At 41.3% G+C, this 21911-nt stretch overlaps 1 long non-coding RNA gene across 1 annotated transcript in view; it reads left to right on the top strand.

The window, feature by feature from the left end:
• The window catches only part of LOC135970923 (uncharacterized), a 72906-nt gene that overhangs the window by 14449 nt on the left and 36546 nt on the right, over positions 1-21911 (top strand). The gene's annotated exons all lie outside the window — the stretch shown is intronic.

Here is a 21911-nt window from a genome sequence, read left to right as displayed (position 1 = left end):
TGTGACTTCCAGATACACTGGATGTGGAGTGGGGACAATGGCTCCATGGCTTTTCTGGGTTCAGCCTATGCAGCAGCTCCCTGGTTAAAGTCAAGTGCTTGCAGGTCTCCCAGGCTGTAGTTGCATACTGAGCATACAGTTCTGGGGTCTCTGGGACTGCCTCACCCCCATGACTCCAGCAGATGCTCTCCTAGTTAGGGTGTTCTGTTAATACCCTTGGAGATCCTCAAAGGTGGGACCACTGAAGAGAGTCCTCATGGCTCCACTAGACATTGTTCTCATGAGGACACTTGGTGGTGGTCCCACCTTCATGGTTTTTTGAGGCATCCTTGGAAATCGAGGTGGAGGTAGCTATGCCTCCACAGCTCCTGCACTCCATATAGTTAGCGTCACATGGACACTGCCAAATTTCACTGCCTGTGCTCTCCAGAGTGTAAGCCCAAGCTGCACCTGGGCCTGCTTGAGCCACAGCTGAAATGGTCAAGGAGCACTGCCCTGGAATACAGGGAGCAGACTTGACACAGCCTTGGAAAATGAGCTCTGAGGTCTCACAGGTCCTCTGAGTAACTCTCTTAACCATTCTGCCCTCAAGGCCCTGGTACCCTGGGGCCTGCGATGGGCATGTCATCACAAATCTCCATAATGCCTTCAGGGTCATTCTCCCATTTTCTTGACAAACAGTACCTGGTTTCTGTCTGCAGTAATCTCCTTATCAAACAATTGCTTGGCCCCACCCTTTTTTTCTCTCCTAACCATGCTCTAAATATTTCACATAGCCAGGATGAAACTTTCCAAATCTTTATATTCTGCTTTCTTTTAAATCATGAATTCCATCATTTCTATATTTCTCCATAAGCAGTTAAGAGAAGCCATGCAGCACCTTCAAGACTTTACTGCTTAGAGTTCTTCTATCAGATACTCTAGTTTGTCGCTCTGCTTTCTGCCTTCCAGAAAGTCTTGGGACATGTACAAAATTCAGCCAACATCCTGGCTACATGATGTAACAAGGATGACCTTTCCCCCAGTTTCCAGTACTTTCTCATTTGAGACATCAAAATAGTCATCATTATCCATATTTCTACCAATATTCCACTCATAACCACTTGGATCTCCTCTGAGATGAAAGCTGTCTTTCCTGTGAGCTGCCACCAGAATCTCATCTCATTTCTCTGTTCATGGCAATGCAGGCTTTTTCCAGCACTCAAACTGTTTCAGCTGCTACCCATTACCCAGTTCCAAAGCTGTGTCTGTATTTTTGGGTGTTTGTTATAACATACTACTTGTCTGGTACCAATTTTAGACCATTCAGAATGCTATAACAATATCACAGACTGAGTAACTTATGAAGAACATAGGTAACCTATAAAGAGCAAACAGTGGTTTATGCCTGTAATCTTAGTACTTTGGGAGGCTGAGGTGGGAGAATTGCTTAAAATTGGGAGTTCAAGACCAGCCTGGGCAACAAAGACCCCAGTTCTACAAAAAAAAAAAAAAAAAAAAGAAATACCCAGGTGCAGTGGTATGTGCTACTTGGGAGGCTGAAGCAGGAGGATCGCTTGAGGCTGGGAGATAAAGGCCATGAACCATGATCACGCCACCACATTTCAGCCTGGGCAAAAAGCAAGTTGCTGTCTCATTTTTTTTCCTAGTTCTGGAGGCTGGGAAGTCAAAGATAGAGGCACCAGCAGATTTAGTATGTAGGCAGGAGGAAGGCAGTGTCTCTCCTTCCAACGTGGCACCTTTTTGCTGCAACTTCTGAAGGGGAAGGAATATTGTAGCCTCACATGGCAGAAGGTAGAGGGGAAGAGGGACTAGATAAGTAAAGCCTCCTTTAGAAGGGCCTTTATTCCATTCGTGAAGGAGGAGCCTTTGTGATCTAGTCACTTCTTAAAGTCCCCACCCCTTAGTATCACATTGGCCATGAAGTTTCAACATGTAAACTTTGAAAGAGACATACTCAAGCCATAGCAGTCTGTCTCCTGTCTTAGAAACACCACCCTTGATCTCATGCTGGCCCCTAGCCACTGCCCTTTTCCTCTTCTCTGACTCAAACCCTAAAGTGGTTTCTCTACTTCTCTACTTTTCTACTTCTCATCCTCTACTACCTGGCTCCACACCAAACTATGGACCTTCAATATGTCCAATCATAAATGGATGCATACCATTCAGTAGTATTCAATAGTATTGGAAAAAGTGATTACCCCAACTCGTATAATGGTATTTGATGTATTAGTGTGTCTAGGCTGTAGTTTCCAGTCAATTTGCATTGTTGTAAAAGTAATTTGTAGATGTGATTAAAGCCTATAATCAGTTGACTTTAAGTTAGGGAGATCATCCTGTACAATATGCTGGGCCTGGTTCAACTAGTTGGAAGGCCTTAAGAGCTGAGCAGAGGCTTCCCTATTGAAGAGATTCTGCCTGATGACAGCAAGTTAATTTGCAACTGAGTTCAAGTCTGCCCTTCCTGAAAGCCTACCCTATAGATTTCAAACTTGTCTAACCAGCCTTCAGAATTGCAAAGTAGCAACATTTGATAACCTATAGATGAAGTTACGTATATGCTACCTTAGAACCATTTAAACACAGTAAGTGTGATGGGATTTGGCTGAATGCTTGCAATCGCCTTGGAGAAAGTAGGGAAAGAAAAGGCTGAGCTTAAGCCTTCAAATTTGAAGCTTAATCTCTGTATAAATAACCTGAACTCTCATATTTGTCCTGAAATGACCCTTTATCTACTATAGCTGCAGGGTCAAGATTTCCAAAAGTCAAACCCAGAGTGTCACATCCAGTGAGTGACTGAATTCTGATGTGAATTGGATTCCCAGCTTCATGAGATGACTTCTGTATAAGTCAGAGCATTGATTGAGAAGAAATAGGATTCTGAATAGAGAAATTTGGGCAGATTCCAATGAAGCTGGGCATATCAAATTCCTAAATTCTGTGGATTTTACTTGGCTGGTAAAAACAGCCCTTCTACCTCTGCCTGAAGGCACTCTCCATTGCCTGCGAGTGTTGTGTTATAAGGTACCACTGATTCTCCTTAGGATATATTCCTGACATCTGTTTCCAGACTTAGTGAGGTGGTTAGCTCTCCATTGCCTGAGAGGGTTGCGTTATAAGGTACCACTGATTTTCCTTAGGATATATTCCTGACATCTGTTTCCAGACATAGTGAGGTGGTTAGCTCTCCACTGCCTGAGAGTGTTGTGTTATAAGGTACCACTGATTCTCCTTAGGATATATTCCTGACATCTCTTTCCAGACTTAGTGGGGTGGTTAGCTCTCCATTGCCTGCGAGTGTTGCGTTATAAGGCACCACTGTTTCTCCTTAGGATATATTCCTGACAACTGTTTCCAGACTTAGGTGGTTAGCTCTCCATTGCCTGGTAGTGTTGCGTTATAAGGTACCACTGATTGTCCTTAGGATATATTCCTGACATCTGTTTCCAAACTTAGTGAGGTGGTTAGCTCTCCATTGCCTGTGAGTGTTGCGTTATAAAGTACCACTGATTCTCCTTAGGATATATTCCTGACATCTGTTTCCAGACTTAGTGAGGTGGTGAGCTCTACCATTGCCTGATAGTGTTGTGTAATAAGGTACCACTGATTCTCCATAGGATATATTCCTGACATCTGTTTCCAGACTTAGGTGGTTAACTCTCCATTGCCTGCGAGTGTTGCATTATAAGGTACCACTGATTCTCCTTAGGATATATTCCTGACACCTGTCTCCAGACTTAGTGAGTTGGTTAGCTCTCAAATGCGTGATAATGCTATGTTATAAGGTTCTACTGATTCTCCTTAGGATATATTCCTGACATCTGTTTCCAGACTTGGTGAGGTGGTTAGCTCTCCATTGCCTGATAGTGTTGTGTTATAAGGTACCACTGATTCTCCTTAGGATATATTCCTGACATGTGTTTCCAGACTTAGTGAGGTGGTTAGCTCTCCATTGCCTGTGAGTGTTGCATTATAAGGTACCACTGATTCTTCTTAGGATATATTCCTGACATATGTTTCCACACTTAGTGAGGTGGTGAGCTCTCAAATGCCTGATAATGCTATGTTATAAGGTTCTACTGATTCTCCTTAGGATATATTCCTGACATCTGTTTCCAGACTTAGTGAGGTGGTTAGCTCTACCATTGCCTGAGAATGTTGTGTTATAAGGTACCACTGATTCTCCTTAGGATATATTCCTGACATCTGTTTCCCGACTTAGTGAGGTGGTTAGCTCTACCATTGCCTGAAAGTGTTGTGTTATAAGGTACCACTGATTCTCCTTAGGATATATTCCTGACATGTGTTTCCAGACTTAGTGAGGTGGTTAGCTCTACCATTGCCTGATTGTGTTGTGTTATAAGGTACCACTGAGTCTCCTTAGATCATATTCCTGACATCTGTTTCCAGACTTAGTGAGGTGGTTAGCTCTCCATTGCCTGAGATTGTTGTGTTATAAGGCACCACTGATTCTCCTTAGGATATGTTCCTGACATGTTTCCAGACTTAGACTCTCACGTTCCAAAAGCTCCTAAAGAGTGAAGTGCAAAGTGTGACACATGAGGAGATGCACAGCTTCAAAATATCTGCATGACTTTCCCATATTTTTATACAGAAATACAGGGAATATGTAGGAATGAATCTTCAGGGAGGGATCATGATGAAAAGAATATAAAGTTGGATCAAGCTAAATTTATTGATGTGTCCATTAAGCATAGATTCTAGGTTTATTTTAGCTTTAGGGGCTATAAAGGATTCTGTCTGTTTAAAATGTGGACCCAAAGGTGGCCTACACTAAATGAAGTTGAAATGCTAGACCTGTGTGGATGTCCTCTAGAGAAAGTGTATCAGAAGGCTTAGGGAGGTAGGAATCCTATAATGGATTTGTCACATAAGACCCCTTTACCTACCCCAGGAGAGTCTAGAGGACCTGCTTTTTATTACTTTGAGAAATTTGAGTCTCCAGCACCCTTCTAAGAGCTTGGTTGTCATTCTCTGTAGGTCAGAAATTAAAGTGGGAACTGCTACCATGAAACTGCCATCCTTAAATAGAATAGGGATAATGGAATCCTAAGGTAGCAGAAGCTAAGTGGTAGTACTTAAACACCAGAGATGGGCCGAAATAATTAGTGTAAAACCAAACCAGTAATCAGAATAGAGTGACTCAGAGACCCATGCTATTCACTGATTGATCATGATGTCCCTAGAAAAGTAATAGATGGGAATCTAGTAAATTCTTGGCCAGCATAAGTAAGAGTTCTAGTAAGTGGTCTAACATGAATCACCAAAAGTCACAGCCCCTCCATCAATTCCCAGACATCAACTAGTTCAGACCAAGAATCATTTGAAGCTGAGATTTGGTCTCTTTGAGGAATGATGTTGCTGTACTACTAAAAGTTCATACTGTTAATATTTTTTCAGCCTTCTCCAAAAGGACTTATCAGTATGACAATTCACTAGGGAAAGGAAGATAATCAGGCTTCTCAGGGATAACTAGACACTGGCTATGAACTTACAGTAACTCCCGTAAACCCAAAATATCACTGCAGTACCGAGGGTAGAGGCTTATGAAGGTTGGGTCATAGAATTTTAGTTAAGGGTCAATTCACAGTGTGGGTCAAGTGGGTCCCCAAACTCATCCTGTGGTTATTTCCCCAGTCTGGAATGTATATTTATAACAGACATACTCAGCAACTAATAGAATCTCCACGTGTGTTCCTTGACCTGTAGAATGAAGACTTTTTGGTAGCAAAGGCTACGTGCAAGTCATTAGTACTACCTCTACCTACAAAAACAGTGAACCAAAAGCAAGACCATATTCTAGAGAACAGTGCCAATATCAAGGACTTGAAAGATGCAGGGATACTGCTTTTCGCCACATTCTTAGCTTGCCTATTTGGCTTATGCAGAAGACAGATTTTGGAGAATGACAGTTTAGGATTGTCAAACTTAGTCAAGTGGTGACTCTAGTTACTGTTGAAGATGTGATTTGTTATTTGAGAAAATTAATATAACCTTTTAGTACCTGGTATGCAGCTGTTGATTTGGCAAATACATTTTCTATACCTGTTAGTAAAAACCATCAAAAGCAATTTGCTTTCGGCTGGCATGACAATATATTTTCATGATTCTACCTTAGGGTATCAACTCTATCCCTATGCCATAGTCCACAGATCTTGATTACATTTCCTTTCCGTAATATATGCTGATTACTCATATTAATGTTATGCTGATTGGGCCTTGTGATCAGGAAGTAGTAACTAATCTAGACATAGGATTAAGACATTTGCATGACACTAGAAAATGAATGCCACCGAAAATCAAAGGATGTTCACTTAAGTGAAATTTCCAAAGGCCCAGTCGTATGGGGCACGTTAGGTATGTCTAAGGCAAAAGTTTATTGCAAATGGCCCCTCCTACCGCCCAAAGAGGCACAAGGCCTAATTGGCCTTCTTGGATCTTCGCAGAAACTTATCTTACTGAGGTATGCTACTCCAGCTCACTTACCAAGTGACTCAAAGCTATAAGCTTTGAATAGGTCCCAGAACAAGAATAGGCTCTGCTACCATTCAAGGTGCTTTGCCGCTGGCCATATGGCTTAGTAGATCCTGTGGCGATCAAAGTATCAGTGGCAGATAGGGATGCTGTTTGAACTCTTGAGGAGACCTCCCATAGGTAAATCACAGATTCAGGATTTTAAGCAAGCCCTACTATTGCCTGTGGATAACTTATTTTTAGAAACAACTTTTAGCTTGCTACAGGCCCTTGTAGAGACTGAATGCTTAATCATGTGTCACCAAGATGTTGTGTGACCTGAGATGCCCATGAGGAACTGGGTAGTGTATGCCCCACAGTTACAAAGTTGGAGATGCACAGCAGCACTTCATTAATAAATGAAAGCAGTATATTTGAGATTGTGCTTGTGCAGACTTTGAAGACAATTTGCATGAGGAATTGATCCAAATGTTCAGAGCTCCTGCTCCTGTCCCTACATTACCTTCTCCCAGCTCATAACTATGGGCTCATGAAGATTTTTATATGAGCAGTTGACTATAGAAGAGAGAACTCCGGCTCAGTTTACAAATGACTCTCCATGATATGTAGGCATCACAAGTAGACAGCTGTAGCACTACAGCCCGTTTCTGGGACATCCTTAAAGAATGCTGGTGAAGGAAAATCCTTTCTGCAGCCAGAACTTTGAACAGTAAACCTGATGGTTCATTTTGCCTGGAAGGGGAAATGGCCTGAGGTAAGAATCTGTAATAGTTCCTAAGCTGTGGCCAATGGTTTGGCTGAATGGTCAGGGGTGTAGAAGGAATATAAGTGTACAAGAAATGCAATTAGAAAACTGGAGACAATAAGGTCTGGAGGAGAGCTATGTGGACCAACCTCAAAGGTGGAATGGCCTTTTGAAGACTAAATTACAGCATCAGTTATTGGCAAAACCTTGCAGGTCTGAAGCAGAGGCTTCTAGGATTCTATGTAGTCTTTAAATCACTGTCCAATATAACTGTTTCTCCCATAACCAGGTTTCAAAGGTGTAAGAATCAAGGGGTGAAAATACAAATAACTTTACTATTAGCCCCTAGTGATCTACTAAATTGTTTTATTCCCAAGGAGTTTGGAACTAAGACCCCTAGACAGCAGAGCCTAAGGGAGGAATGATTCTACCAGGAGACAAAATAATGAATCTGTTAAAGTTGAGATGGCTGGCTGCCTCATACCTCTGATTCAAAAGTAAAGGAGTTGCTGTACTTGTTAGGGCAATTGTTCCTGACAACCAAGGGGAAATTGGACTGCTACACAAGAACGTAAGGGCTAATATGCCTGGAATACACAAGATCCCTTAGGGTGTCTCTTGGTACCACCATGTCTTGTGATCAGTCAAGTGAATACCATACCAACTCCATTCAGAAGGGATCGCTAATGGTCCAGACCTTTCAGGAGTGAAAGCTTGGGTTACGCAACACGGCAAAGAACCACAGTCAACTGAAGTGCTTACTGGAGGTAAAGGAAAGATGGAAGGGGGTGTTGGCAGAAGGTGGTTATAAATACTAGCTCTGACCATCTGACTAGTTGTAGAAACAAAGACACTGATAGTTACAAATATTTGTTAGGTATGTTTGTATATAAAGTAACTATTTTTGTCTCATCTCCTTCTTACAATCTAATATAAATGTTAATACTAGTTGACCTAGTATTTGTTATGGTAGTATTCAAGCTATCACATATTAAAGAAGAGTAAACTGTACCCAATTAAACTTGTACCCCCTTTTGGGGAAAGGGTTACTGTGTTTTCAGTTGTACATGGGACAGTTGTATTATGTTAGGCAGAATTTACTATTTGGAGATTAACTATGTCTTAATGTGAGGCCTATGGGTGCCAAGTTGATAAGGGTAGATTATAATGATTTTTTGATATGCCTACGTGGCAAGACTACTGTCCCCAGTTCTAAAAACACTAATGTAGGTATTGCTTTAGAAGTATCATGTAATATGATTAAACTCCATAATTAGTTGACTTGAAGTGTAAGGGATATTCTCCCGGATAAGCTTATGGGCCTGATCCAATCGTTTGAAAGGACTGAACAGAGCTGAGGCTTCCCTAATGAAGAAATTCTGCTGCAGTCAGAAGTTTCAGCAGCACCTGAGTTCCTGCCTGTTCCTCCTGAAAGGCTGCCCCATCTGTGCATAATGGACTTGCTTTGCCAGCTTCCACAATTGCATGAAACAAGTCCTTGCAATGAATCAGAACACGTATTAATATGTATCTCTTGGTTCTGTTTCTCTGGTTAGGCCTTGCATGATACATCCTCTTAATATCTGATACCACTTCTAAGGTTCAAGAATGCCAAGAGCAGCAGTTCCAGCCTTGCAGAGGAGAATGAAAGTGACTTCTATAAGTCTGAGCCTTCAGTGTCAGCTGTCCCATGATTTATCCACCTTTGTCCTCTTCTGGTGATACCTGGAAGTTCACAGTGATGACAGCTAAAGAAACACCCCTCATGATTCTCAGGCAATTCTGCTGAGGTCTCATGGAAAAATAGGCATTATGCCAAGGGTACAACCAGATAAATCATACTTTCCTATTTTTCCATTATTTGGAGCTGCCTTCCTAGCTGAAAATAACTTTAGAATGTGAACATTCATGGCGGCCATCAGAATGTTTGTTGCTTTTTAAAAGTTTAGAGATAGAAAAGCAGTTTTTTGGTAGAAAGTCTTACATATTCCTCTTGAGGTTCAAAGTCCTTTTCTCACTACCCACCTCTCCATCCCACTTGCTTATTACAAGATTACTTAAAAAATAAGTAGAAGAACAAGGTTTTATAAAAGTGTTGATAACTTAGGTTTTTATGCAATTTCCTGTCTATACTTGATGTATCTTGGCCATTAATAAAGAACCACTCATTCCTAATGTATGCACAGTATTCTATAGTATGAATGAACTGGAACTTAGTGTTTGCCTTATGGATAGACATTTAGGGTTGTCTAGCTCCTTGGCAATTAAAAATGATACAATGAAGAAACATAACATACCCTTGCTTCTCTGTGCTTCTATGTCTGTAGGGTAGATTCTTAGGAAAAACCCCTTTGATACTGATGCTGGATAACATGTCCAAGAACAGAGGTAGCAAATCTAGCCTAAGATTGTCCTTCCATATTTTTTGCTATTATCCCTATGTACCTTTCAATTCATGCAGTCACTAAAGATGTGGCCATAGAAAATGCTACATGGATCTCCCTTCATAGAAAAACTTTTTATTCAGTTATTAGGAGCACAGATGATGGAAAGCCTCCAGCTGTCTTTCCGGATCCACTTGGGCTTTCAAGCCAAGGTCATGGTCTTCATGGGCAGCTTCCAGCCAACGACTGAGTCTGGTAGTTATAATTAGAGACTATTTCTGCCAAAAATACATGACTCTGCTCATTTTTAACTGATGGAGACTTTGTCAGATCTGCCTGAGAACTGAAGTCTGTATGCCTAGTCCTCCTCCCCACTTTAGATCTGCACAGCCACCTGAAGGCTTGCCTCACTATGGTGGGTGGAATAATGCCCCCAAAATGTTCGTTCCAATCCCATGAACTTGCAAGTATTCCATACATGGTAAAAGGGACTGGCAGATGTGATTAAGTTGAAGACTTTCAGATTATTCTGGATTATCTGAGTGGGTCTGGCATCACAGGGGTCCTCGAAAAGGAGAGGAGATAGGATAATCAGTCAGAATGAGAGGAAGCAGAGGTTAGAATAATTCAAGGTCACAAACCAAGGGGTACAGGCAGCCCCTAGAAGCTGGAAAGTGAGTAGGTGGATTTTCCCCTAGAACTTTCAGGAGGAATGCAGGCTGCCACCAAGATCTTGACTTTTTTAGCTCAGTGAAACCTGTTTATTTCAGACGTCCAGAACCATAAGATGATAAACTGGTGTCTTAAGTCAGTAAGTGTGGTAACTTGCTATGGCAGCAAGAAGAAACTAATGCACTGGCTCGACCTTGTGTTCACCCTTTACTGTTCAGAGGCATTACCCCCAGGAAACCTCTCACTCCAAACCCTGTCTCTCAGCCTCTGCTTCTCAGAGAGCCTGACAAACTGGAAAGGATTGAACGTTACCAACTTCTGACCAACACCTTGCTGCAGCAAAATTCATGAGAGCCTGCCGATCATTGTCATGACTCAAGTTTAAGAGCTGCATTAAAATGGTGAAAGGAAAATCTTGGGAGAAGGATGTAGAACAATCACAAATGACAATCAGCTTCTCAGAAATATCTTGATTCTCAGAATCAACTTATCTAGCGGCTTCTAAAGCAGGGTATTGAGCCAGGAGGACAGGATTCACTTGTCAGCAGCCTCTGTGGCTGGTTTCAGAGCCATGTGACCCCTCTATAATTGCTCACAATTGCAGTACCCTCATTTTGGGGCACTACTTCACTAAATTAGGCACAGCTTGGGAATTCCATGTAACAGGGGAGACATAGATGACAAAACATTCTATAAAGAGGCCAAACATATGCATACTATGTACCATGTATATAAGATCATTTACTCTTCATGGAAATCCAATGAAGTAGATGTCATCTCACCATATAGAAACAGGCCACCATCTCAATGTCATCACAGGTTGGAATAAACGGAGACTCGGATGGATGTGAAGTGCATGTAGAAGAAAGCAGTTAGTAGGATTAGCTCTACCTCTTACTGCTGCACTTGGTCCTGAGGCCATACATGGCTTTCATCTTTCTCTACTTCCTACTCAGGATTATCCTCACCCTTGCCTTAGTACTTTTCCTGGGCTAGAGAGCTTGCCTCGTGGCCCAGACCTTTATCTATGGGAAGTCTGAGTCCTTGACTCCTAGGAAAGGCCATAGCCCATGTGGATATACATGAGCCTAGCCCTGGTCTGCGGAGAAGAGCCAACGCTGGCCCTGAAACAAAATCATATTGCAACAGATAGAACTTCTGAGTGGTACTGGTGCCCCATGCTCACTGCATTCCTGCAGGCCTTGGTGGCACAGGCTTATTACTGGGAAGTGCTAGCGCTTACTAGGGACGAGTAAGCCACCTTGTAAGCTGAGGGTTTCAGGGGTCTGTAGAGCCAAGACTCTCAGGCATCCATCCAGATGTCCCCATCCCCCAGTTTTCCCCATCAAGGTCCTGACCTGAACATAACAGACATGAGCTGGCTGGGCACATTCATTTCCCACCGAAGCTCTGTTTTTCTCACTTCTCTGTGTTGAGCTGTGTTTACTCTTTTATTGTAGGAGATGAGGGCCTCTTGATAAGCCACCGAAGAGGCCCTCTGGTTCTTACACTTAAGGATTTTTAATTTTTGCTTTATAAATTTTTAAATTTATTTTTAATTGAAAATATGTTTATGGGTTACAGTGTGATGTTTTATACCTGTATACGCTGTACAGTGGCTAAATCAAGCTAATACATCTATTATCTTGCTTTTTGTGGTAAGGATATTTAACATTAACAATTTTGAAATATACAATATATTAACTATAGTCACCATGCTGTGCAATAGATCTCTTGAACTTACTCTTCCTGACTAGCTGAAATTTCATACCTTTGACTAGCATGTATTCGCTAATCCCCACCTCAGCTCCTAGTAACCACCATTCTACTCTCTGCTTCTGAGTTCAACTTTTTAAGTTTCCACATATGAGATCACATGGTATTTGTCTTTCTGTGCCTGGCTTTTTTCACTTAGTGTTTTGCAGGTTCATCCACATTGTTGTATATAATACAATTTGCTTCTTTTTGTAAGGCTGAATAATATTGCATTGTGTATACTTACAACATTCTTTACCTGTTCATTCATTGATGGACACTTAGGTTGATTCCATATCTTAGTGACTATGAATAATGCTGCAATGAACCTGGGAGTGCAGATACCTCTTCAACATACTGATCTTCTGTGGATAAATACTCGGTAGGGGGATGGCTGGCTCATATGGTAGTTCTACTTTTAACTTTTCAAGGATCCTCCATACCTTTTTCCATTGTGATCATTAATATGAGATGTCAACTTGACTGGATTGAGGGATGCCTAGATGGCAGGTAAAGGATTTTGGGGTGTGTCTGTAAGGGTGTTGCCATCAGAGATTGACATTTGAGTCAGTGAACTGAGAGAGGAAGACCCACCTCAGTGTGGAGTGGGGCACCATTCAATCCACTGCCAGCGCAGCTAGAACAAAGCAGGCAGAAGAGGGACAAGCAGCTTGTTGGATCTTCTGGCTCTTCTTGTGCTGGACACTTGCTTTCTCTCCTCCTGCCCTTGGACATTAGACTGCACGTTTTTCGGCCTTTGGACTTGTACCAGCTGCCTCCTGGGGGCTGTTGGGCCTTTGGCCTCAGGCTGAGGGTTGCATTGTTTGTTCCCCTGGTTCTGAGGCTTTCGGACTTGGACTGAGCCATACTACTGGCTTCTTCTTTCCCCAGCTTTCATGCCTTCTCTCTTCCCCAGCCTGTCATGGGATTTACCATGTAATTGAGCCAATTCTCCCCAATAAACCCCCTTTTGTATATGTATACATATATCCTACCAGTTCTGTCCCTCTGGAGAACATGAGCATTAATATATCCATAATGGCTGTACTACAGCCATTTTACGATTTACAATCCCCACCAGCAATACACAAATATTCCCTTTTCTCCACATCTTTCCCCATACTTGTGTTCTGTCTTTTTGATAATAGTCATTCTAATACAAGTATGAAGTGACATCTCATTGTGGTTTTAATTTGTATTTCCCCGATAATTAGTGATGTTGATTTTTTTAGTATTTATGTATTTGCTGGCTATTTGTGTGTCATCTTTTAAAATGTCTGTTCAGGTCCTTTGCCCATGTTGTAACCTGGTCATTTTCTTACTGAGTTTCAGTTCTTTATGTATTTTGTATGTTAACCCCTTATCGGATGTACAATTTACAAATATTTTCTCCCATTTCATAGGTTATTTCTTCTTTCTGAGAATTTCCTTTGCTCTGAAGAAGCTTTTTAGTTTGTAATCTCATTTGTCTATTTTTATTGCCTGTTTTTTTGGAGACACATCCAAAAAATTACTGTCTAGACAAATGTCATGGAGCTTTCCCCCTGTATTTTCTTTCAGTAGTTTTACAATTCTAGGTCTATTTGTCCTAGGTTCATTTTTGACTCAAGTTTTGTACATGGTATGAGATAAGGGTCCGATTTCATTCTTGTGGATATGTTTTCCCAAAACCATTTATTGAAGAGATTGTCCTTTCCCCATTGTCATACTTAATCGCTGCTTGATAGCTCTAGTTAATCTTAGGTGTCAAACTGATTTGGATTAAGGAATGGCTGGAGAGCTGGTAAAGCATTATTTCTGGATGTGTCTGTGAAGGCGTTTCCAGAGAAGACTGGTCTGTGAGTTGGTGGAATGAGTCAGGAAGATCCACTCTCAACATTGGCAGGTACCATCCAATTGGCTGGGGACCCAGAGAGAAAAAAGGCAGAAGAAAGATGATTTCTCTTACATGCACACACATACACACACACACTCCCTCTTGTTCACACTCACACTTTCTTGTTCACACACTCTTTCTCTCTTGTTCACACACTTGTTCACATACTTTCACTTTTTTCTTTTTTTTTTTTTTTTGAGACGGGGTCTTACTCTGTGGCCAAGGCTGGAATGCAGTGGCACGATCTCAGCTCACTGCCATCTCTGACTCCCATTTTCAAGTGATTCTCCTGCCTCAGCCTCCTGAGTAGCTGGGATTATAGGCGCCCACCACTACACCTGGCTAATTTTTGCATTTTTAGTACAGACAGGGTTTTGCCATGTTGGCCAGGCTAGTCTTAAACTCCTGACCTCAAGTAATCCGCCCACCTCAGCCTCCCAAAGTGCTGGGGTTACAGGCATAAGCTACCATGCCTGGCCTCTTTGACAGTCTTTGACACGTTCTCTCACACTCCTTCTCACACTCCCTCTCATACTCTTTCACATACACACTCTTTCACATTCACACACCCACTGTTTCAGGCACGCACTCTCTTTCACTCTTTCACACTCTGTCTTTCACATTGTCTTTCATATGCTCTTTTGCACACTCCTCTTTCACACTCTTTCACACTCTCTTTCACACTCTTTCACACTCTCTCTTTCACACTCTCTCTTTCACACTCTCTTTCACACTCTCTCTGCCTTTCACACACTCACTGTCTTTCACACACACACTCTCTCAGCTGGGACACCCTTCTTCTGTTCCCAGATGTCAGAACTCCAGGCACTCTGCCATTTGGACTCTGGGACTTAGACCAGTGGCCCCACAAGTTCTCGGGTCTCCAATCTCAAACTGAAAATGACACCATTTTCCCTGGTTCTGAGGCTTTTCAACTTGGACCAAGCAGCACTACGAGCATCCCAGGGTCTCCACCTTGCAGATGGCCTGTTATGGGACTTCTCAGCTTCCATAATCATGTGAACTAATAAATCTTATGTACGGTCATGTGCCGCCTGACAATTTTTTGATCGATGATGGACCACGTGTATTGTGGTGGTCCCATAAAACTATACTGTATTTTGACTGTACCTTTTCTATGTTTAAATATTTAAATATATAATTACTATCATGTTATAATTGCTTGCAGTATTCAGTACAGTAACATGTGATACAGGTTTGTAACCTAGGAGCAATGGGTGATAACATATACCCTACTTAGATTTTTGGAGGCAGCACATTCCTCATTCATTGTATTAAAATAGCCCATCTACCAAGTGACCTGAAAAGCTGCTCATTTTGACTGGGGCCCAGAACAGGAAAAGACTCTACAACAGGTTCAAGCTGCTCTGCCACTTGGCATATGATCTAACAAACTGAATGGTACTCAAGGTGTCAGTGGCAGATAGTGATTCTGTTTGGAGCTGTTGTAAGGCCCCTGTAAGTGAACCATAGCAGAGGCCCTTAGGCTTTTAGAGCATGGCCCTACTGTCATCCACAGATAACCACTTTCCTTTGGAGAAAACTCTTGGCCTGCCACTGGGCCTTAATAGAAATTGAACAATTGACCAAAGGCCACTAATGTCCTTTGTCTATTTTTTAACCATGCAACCTGAATTGGGTGTTACTTGACCCACTAAACCATAAAGTTGGGTATGCACAGCAGCACTCCATAAAATAGTGGCGTATATATGGTCAGGCCTGAGTAGGTCCTGAAGGCACAAGTAAGTTACTTGAAGTGGCCCAAATGTCCATGGCTTCTACTCTTGCTATACTGCCTTCTCTCCCCAAACCTATACCTGTGCCTCATGAGGAGTACCCTATGTTCAGTTGACAGAGGAAGGGAAGACTGGAGCCTGATTTACAGATGGTCCTGCACAATGTGCAGGCATAATCCACAAGTGGACAGCTTCGGCATGATAGCCCTTTCTGGGACATTCCTGTAGATAATGGGGAAAGGAAATATGAATAGGCAGAACTTCAGAGAGTATACTGGTCATGCATTTTGCTTGCAAGGAAAAATGGCAATATTTGATTATACAATCGTGTACCACATAATGTTTTAACAGTGGACCACATATACAACCATGAACCCATAAGACTGTAATGAAGCTGAAAAATTCCTGTCGCCTGGTGATATCATAGCCATCACAGCACACTGCATTACTCATATGCTTGTGGTGATGCTGGTGTAAACACACCTACTGCACTGCCAGTCACGTGAAAGTATTGCACATAAAGTTATGTATAGTACATAATACCTGATGATAAACAACTGTTACTGGTTTATATATTTACTGTATCCTTTTAGTGTATTCCTTCTTAAAATTGTAAAACAGCTTCAGGTAAGTCTTTCAGGAGGTATTACAGGAGAAGGCATTGTTGTAGATGACAGCTCCATGCACATCACTGTCTGTGAAGACCTACCAGTGGGGCAAGATGTGGAGGTGGAAGACAGTGATGCTGATGATCCTGACCCTGTGTAGGCTTAGGTTAATGTGTGTGCTTGCATCCAAAAAGTTTAAAAGTAAAAAACTTAATATAAAAAAGCTTAAGAATATAAAGAAAATGTTTGTGCAGATACAATGTTTTAAATGAAGTGTTAAAAGAGTCAGACTTTTAAAAAAAACTTACATTTATAAAGTAAAAATTATATGAGCAAAGGTTAATTTATTAGAGGAAAACTATTTTTATAAACTCAGCCTAAGTGTACAGTGTTTATAAAGCCTACAGTAATATGTAGTATGTAGTAATGTCCTAGGCCTTCACATTTACTTACCACTCACTGATTCACCCAGAATGACTTCTAGTCCTGTAAGCTCCATTCATGGTAAGCACCCATTACAAGTATACCGTTTTTTATCTTGTACCATATTTTTACTGTATCTTTTCTATGTTTGGTATGTTTAAATACCACAAATACCATTGTGTTACAATTGCCTATAGTATTCAGTATAGTAACATGCTGTACAGGTTTGTAGCTTAGGAGCAATGGGCTATGCCCTCTAGGTTTGTGAAAGTATACTCTGCAGTCACACAAGACAAAATTGCCTAAAGCACTTATCAGAAGGTATACCTATTAAGTGATACGTGACTATACTGACATGGGCTGTGGCCAGTGATTTAGCTGGATGGTCAGGGACTTAGAAGGAACATGATTGGAAAACTGAAAAATTTGGGAATAGGTACATGGATAGATCTGAGTGGGCAAAGGATGAGAAGATAGCTACATCCCATGTGCATGTTCAAAGAGTAAGCAGAGGAGGATCTTAAGTAGATAGGATGACCTGTTTTTTGGATTCTAGTCAGCCTCTTTCCAGTCACCCTTGTCATCACCCAATGGGCTCATGAATAAAGTGACCATGGTGGCAGGGATGGAGGTTATGCATAGATTCAGCAACATGGATTCTGAGTCACTAAGGCTGACCTGGCTATGGCCACCACTGAGTGCCCAGTCTGTCAGCAGCAGAGACCAACACATATCCCCCACCTTGTAAAATTTCTGGGGTGATCAGCTACCTGATGGCAGGTTGGTTGCATTGAAACACTTGCATCATGGAAGGGGTGGAGTTTTGTCCTTACTGGAATACATATTTACTTTTGACATAGATCTGTCTTCCTGTATGCAATGTTTCTGCCAAAACTACTATCCATAGACATACTGAATGCCTTATCCTTCCAAGAACATCACATCTGACTAAGGCACTCATTTCACAGCCAAAGAAATGGAGCAATGGGCTCATGCTCGTGGAATTCACTGGTCTTACCATGTTTGCCATCACTCAGTGACATCTGGCTTGATAAAATGGTGGAATGGCCTTTTGAAGTCAGTTATGGTACCAGCTAGGTAACAGTGCTTTGCAGGGCTGGGGAAGGGTCTTCTAGAAGGTTGTATATGCTCTGAATCAGCATCCAATTCTGTTTCTCCTATAGCCAGAATTCATGGGCCCAGGAATCAAGGGGTAGAAATGGGAGTGACATTACGCTCTATCACCCCTAATGACCCACTAGCAAAATGTTTGCTTTTTGTTCTTATGACTTAAGCTCTGCTGACTTAGAGGTCATGGTTCCAGAGGAAGGACTGTTCCACCAGGAGACACAATGACTCAATTGAGCTGGAAGTTGAGACTGCCACCTGGTCACACTGGACTCCTCATGCCTCTGACTTAGCAGGCTGAGAGGGGAGTAATGATGTTGGTTGGGGTGATATATGTAGACTGCTACTCTGCTGTTGAGGTAAGGAAGAATAGGTCTGAAATACAGGATATCTCTTAGAAAGTCATAGTATTACCATGCTCTGTGATTAAGTTCAATGGGAAATTACAACAACCCTAGCCAGGCAGGAACTTTCAGGAATGAAGATTTGGGTCACCTTACCAGGTAAAGAACCATGACCGGATGAAATACTTGCTGGAGGCAAGGAGAATGCGGAATGTATCCTAGAAAGATCATTAAAAATACCAACTATGACCACATGACCAGTTATAGAGGTAGACTGTCATGAGTATTTCTAAAGAATCTATATACCCATTAATATATTAAGCAAATGTCTATTTTCATTCTTATTCCTTTATCATGTAATACAAGACTTACTGATTTATTTTGAGAAGGAATCTCGCTCTGTCACCCAGGCTGGAGTGCAGTGGCATGATCTCAGCTCACTGCAACCTCCGCCTCCCAGGTTCAAGCAATTCTTCTGCCTCAGCCTCCCGAGTAGCTGGGACTACAGGTGCGTGCCACTGCACCCAGCTAATTTTTGTATTTTTAGTAGAGATGGGATTTCACCATGTTGGCCAGGCTGGTCTCAAACTCCTGACCTCAGGTGATCCACCTGCCTCAGCCTCCCAAAGTGCTGGGATTACAGGCGTAAGCCATGAGTCATCATGCCAAGCCAGACTTACTGATTTTATATGAGTATTTTACAGTATAGTATTTAAGTTGTGGACTATCAGTAGAAAAGTAAAGCTCACCCAAGGACTTTACATCTTCTGGGGAAGGAATTAAGGTGTTTTATTTGTAGGATAGTTGCATCATGCTAGGTAAGGAGATGCAAATGGGTGCCAAGTTGACAAGAAGTGGACTTGATGGTTAATTTTAGATGTCAGCTTGACTGGATTAAGGAATACCTGGAGAGCTGCTAAAGCGTTATTTCTGTGTGTGGGTGAGGCGTTTCCAGAGGAGACTGTCATGTAGGTTAGGGGACTGAGTGAGTGAATGGGGAATATCCACCCTCAAGGTTGGTAGGTACCATTCAATTGGCTAGGGACTCAGGTAGAACAAAAAGGCAGAGGAAAAGTGAAGTCTCTCTCCCAGAGTTGGGACATCCTCCTCCACCTCCTGCTCTTAGATGTCAGAGCTTCAGGTGCTCTGATGTTTGGACCCTGGGACATATACCAGTGACCACCTCTGCCCCCACGCCCACCCCAGTTTCTCAGGCCTTTAGCCTTAGACTGAGAGTCACACCCTTAGCTTCCCTGGTTCTGAGGCTTTTGGACTTGAACGGAGCAGTGTTCCCAGCATTCCAAGTTGTCCAGCTTGCAGATGGCCTGATATGGGACTTTTCAGCCTCCGTTAACACATGAGTCATTACCCCTAGTTAATCCCTTTCCATATATTTGTTTCCTATTGTTTCTGCCTTGGAGGACCCTGACAAATCCAACATCCCTCAGTTTACTATCCTCCTGCAGAGTATCAGTAAAACTTAGTACAAATAAGGTGGTGGCTCTAAAGGGTGCCTAGTAATCATTGTATTCTTCACCTCCATGACCTTGCAGTAAAATTAAAATTTGAAAAGCCAGAGAATGTCCATGAAGAAGCAGTTAAAATTAATTTTATTGCATTTTTAAAGTACATGTCTTATGTTCTGCATGATGAAATGGGAAGTACATATAAAGCTCTTTGCTTATGAAAGTATGATGGCTGTTTTAAAGCCAAGAACTTGTGCAATTGTCATTCTTCCAAATAGAAATGGTATTCCATGAAGAACGTAGTTCAGCTCACAGCTCGAATTACAGTGGCTCAGACTTGGGTTTTGGACAGACATTTTCTTAAATGAATAAAGTGAGCTCACTTCAAGAAAACTGATGGTATTGGTTAGCACTGGTAAAAATTTGTCTTCAAGTAAAACCTAGGTTCTTGGAATCTGCCTCTATGAACTTGACAACTTCCTATGAAAGACTTTTGTAATGAGAATGATTGTATTAGGAATGTGAATTTTTGCTATTTTATAATGAAAATACCAACATGTAGAAGGTCTGTATAACTCCACAAACAAACTTTGCAAATGACCAGTGTACAATAATACAAAATCACGTGAGATAAGAAATCCATTTTAACAATAGACCAGTAGACTTGAAGAGAGCATGATGTTCGTTGATACAGCTACAAATTCCAAATTGCAACTCATCTTTACCAGTTGAGTTTTGGTATAGCATTAAATAAATATCCATAGTTACCTAAAAAGGCATTAAATATTTCCTTGTGAGGCTAGATTTTATTTATAAGCGTCAAAGTAACATTGCAACAGATGGAATACAGAAATAGTTATGAGAATTCAACTGTCTTTGAATCCACCCGGTACTTGCAAATACATAAAACAATGTTGCAATTCTATTTTTTAAGAAAATTTTTCATAAAATGACATCTTAATGAGATTAATATTTTTAATTCTGAAACTTTAAAAAAATCTTAGTATTGTATATGTCAATAGATAAAACCCACCCAAAAGCTAACTGGGCTTTTCATTTTAATAGCATAAAAGGGTCTCAAGACCAAAAAGTTTGAGAAACTGCTCTACAAGTTCTGATCACTTATTTCTGTCGTGCTGACGATAGAGCTTGAAGTTGCCAGAGGTCAATACTTCAGTAGTTTGATCCTTCTGTTTGCCACAGCTTTCAATTGCCTATTTATCCTTTTCTACCATCATCTGGTGGTACTTGGGAATATCAAAGAAATATCAGAATAAACAACTATCCAAGAAGAGGATACTTGCAATCTGAAGAGTCATTAGCCTTCAAAGAAAAAATCAACTACAGAGTACATGTAGTTGGACTGCATATATACCTCGGCAATGTTTGTCTTCAGTTCTGTTGGAAGTTAACCTCCTGTGTTATCCTCCTAACTTCCTGGGGGCAATAGCCTACTTCAGGATGTGAGATATATAGGTGTAAGAACCTGTCCATGTCACTCAAAAGAAACAATTCTTTCAATGTAGGTTTAAAGATTATTTTTTTTAATGTGTTCTTAAGAGGATTTCAATCACAACAACTACTTGTTAAGTCTTTTTATGTCTGTCCCTCACACCAACTTACATCATACATTACAAACTTTGGCTTTGGTGAGTGTTTCTCTAATCATTATTTTTCACAAGTGTGTACATATTTGTGTAGATACATGTTTTTCATAATGTTCAATTGGATTATATTACATGTTCAGCATGTTTCCATGGCCACAGAATAGGCCATGAACAGATTTCTAAGGACAAATGGTTCAGTATTTTCAAATGTTGCATAGAATTGGATGGTTATGGACTTTGTATAATTTTTAACCCTTCCCATAAAGTTTCAATTGTGCCCCAATTTTAGTTCTTGTAACTGTTCAAATGAACAGGCATATACATATATCCTTACACAGTTTTAGAAGTACTTCCAAAAGATTCATAGCAGTGCAGTACAATCCTTTTTATTCAAGGAAGTGGGATCCAGAGGGCAATAAATTTAAGGCCAGATTTAAACCATAACTGTCTCCAGGGATCATAAAATTTCCACGATGCCCTGTCTGCTGCTGTTCAGCTTATATGGTTAACAAGGAAGAAAGGGCTCTTCCTTTATTAATGTGATGGATAGACTTCTTGAGTAATGGTTGAAAGCCTAGGCAGTAATTGTCATGTTTTTGTCATTCTTTTTCTAAGTATGGCTCTTAAATGTCAGGGACATTTTTCTTGGCA

Source organism: Macaca fascicularis, chromosome 5 (assembly GCF_037993035.2).
Source record: "Macaca fascicularis isolate 582-1 chromosome 5, T2T-MFA8v1.1".
In the NCBI taxonomy this organism is placed as follows: domain Eukaryota; kingdom Metazoa; phylum Chordata; class Mammalia; order Primates; family Cercopithecidae; genus Macaca; species Macaca fascicularis.
The sequence above is the reverse complement of the archived record's forward strand: the minus strand, read 5'-3'. Positions and strand labels throughout refer to the sequence as shown.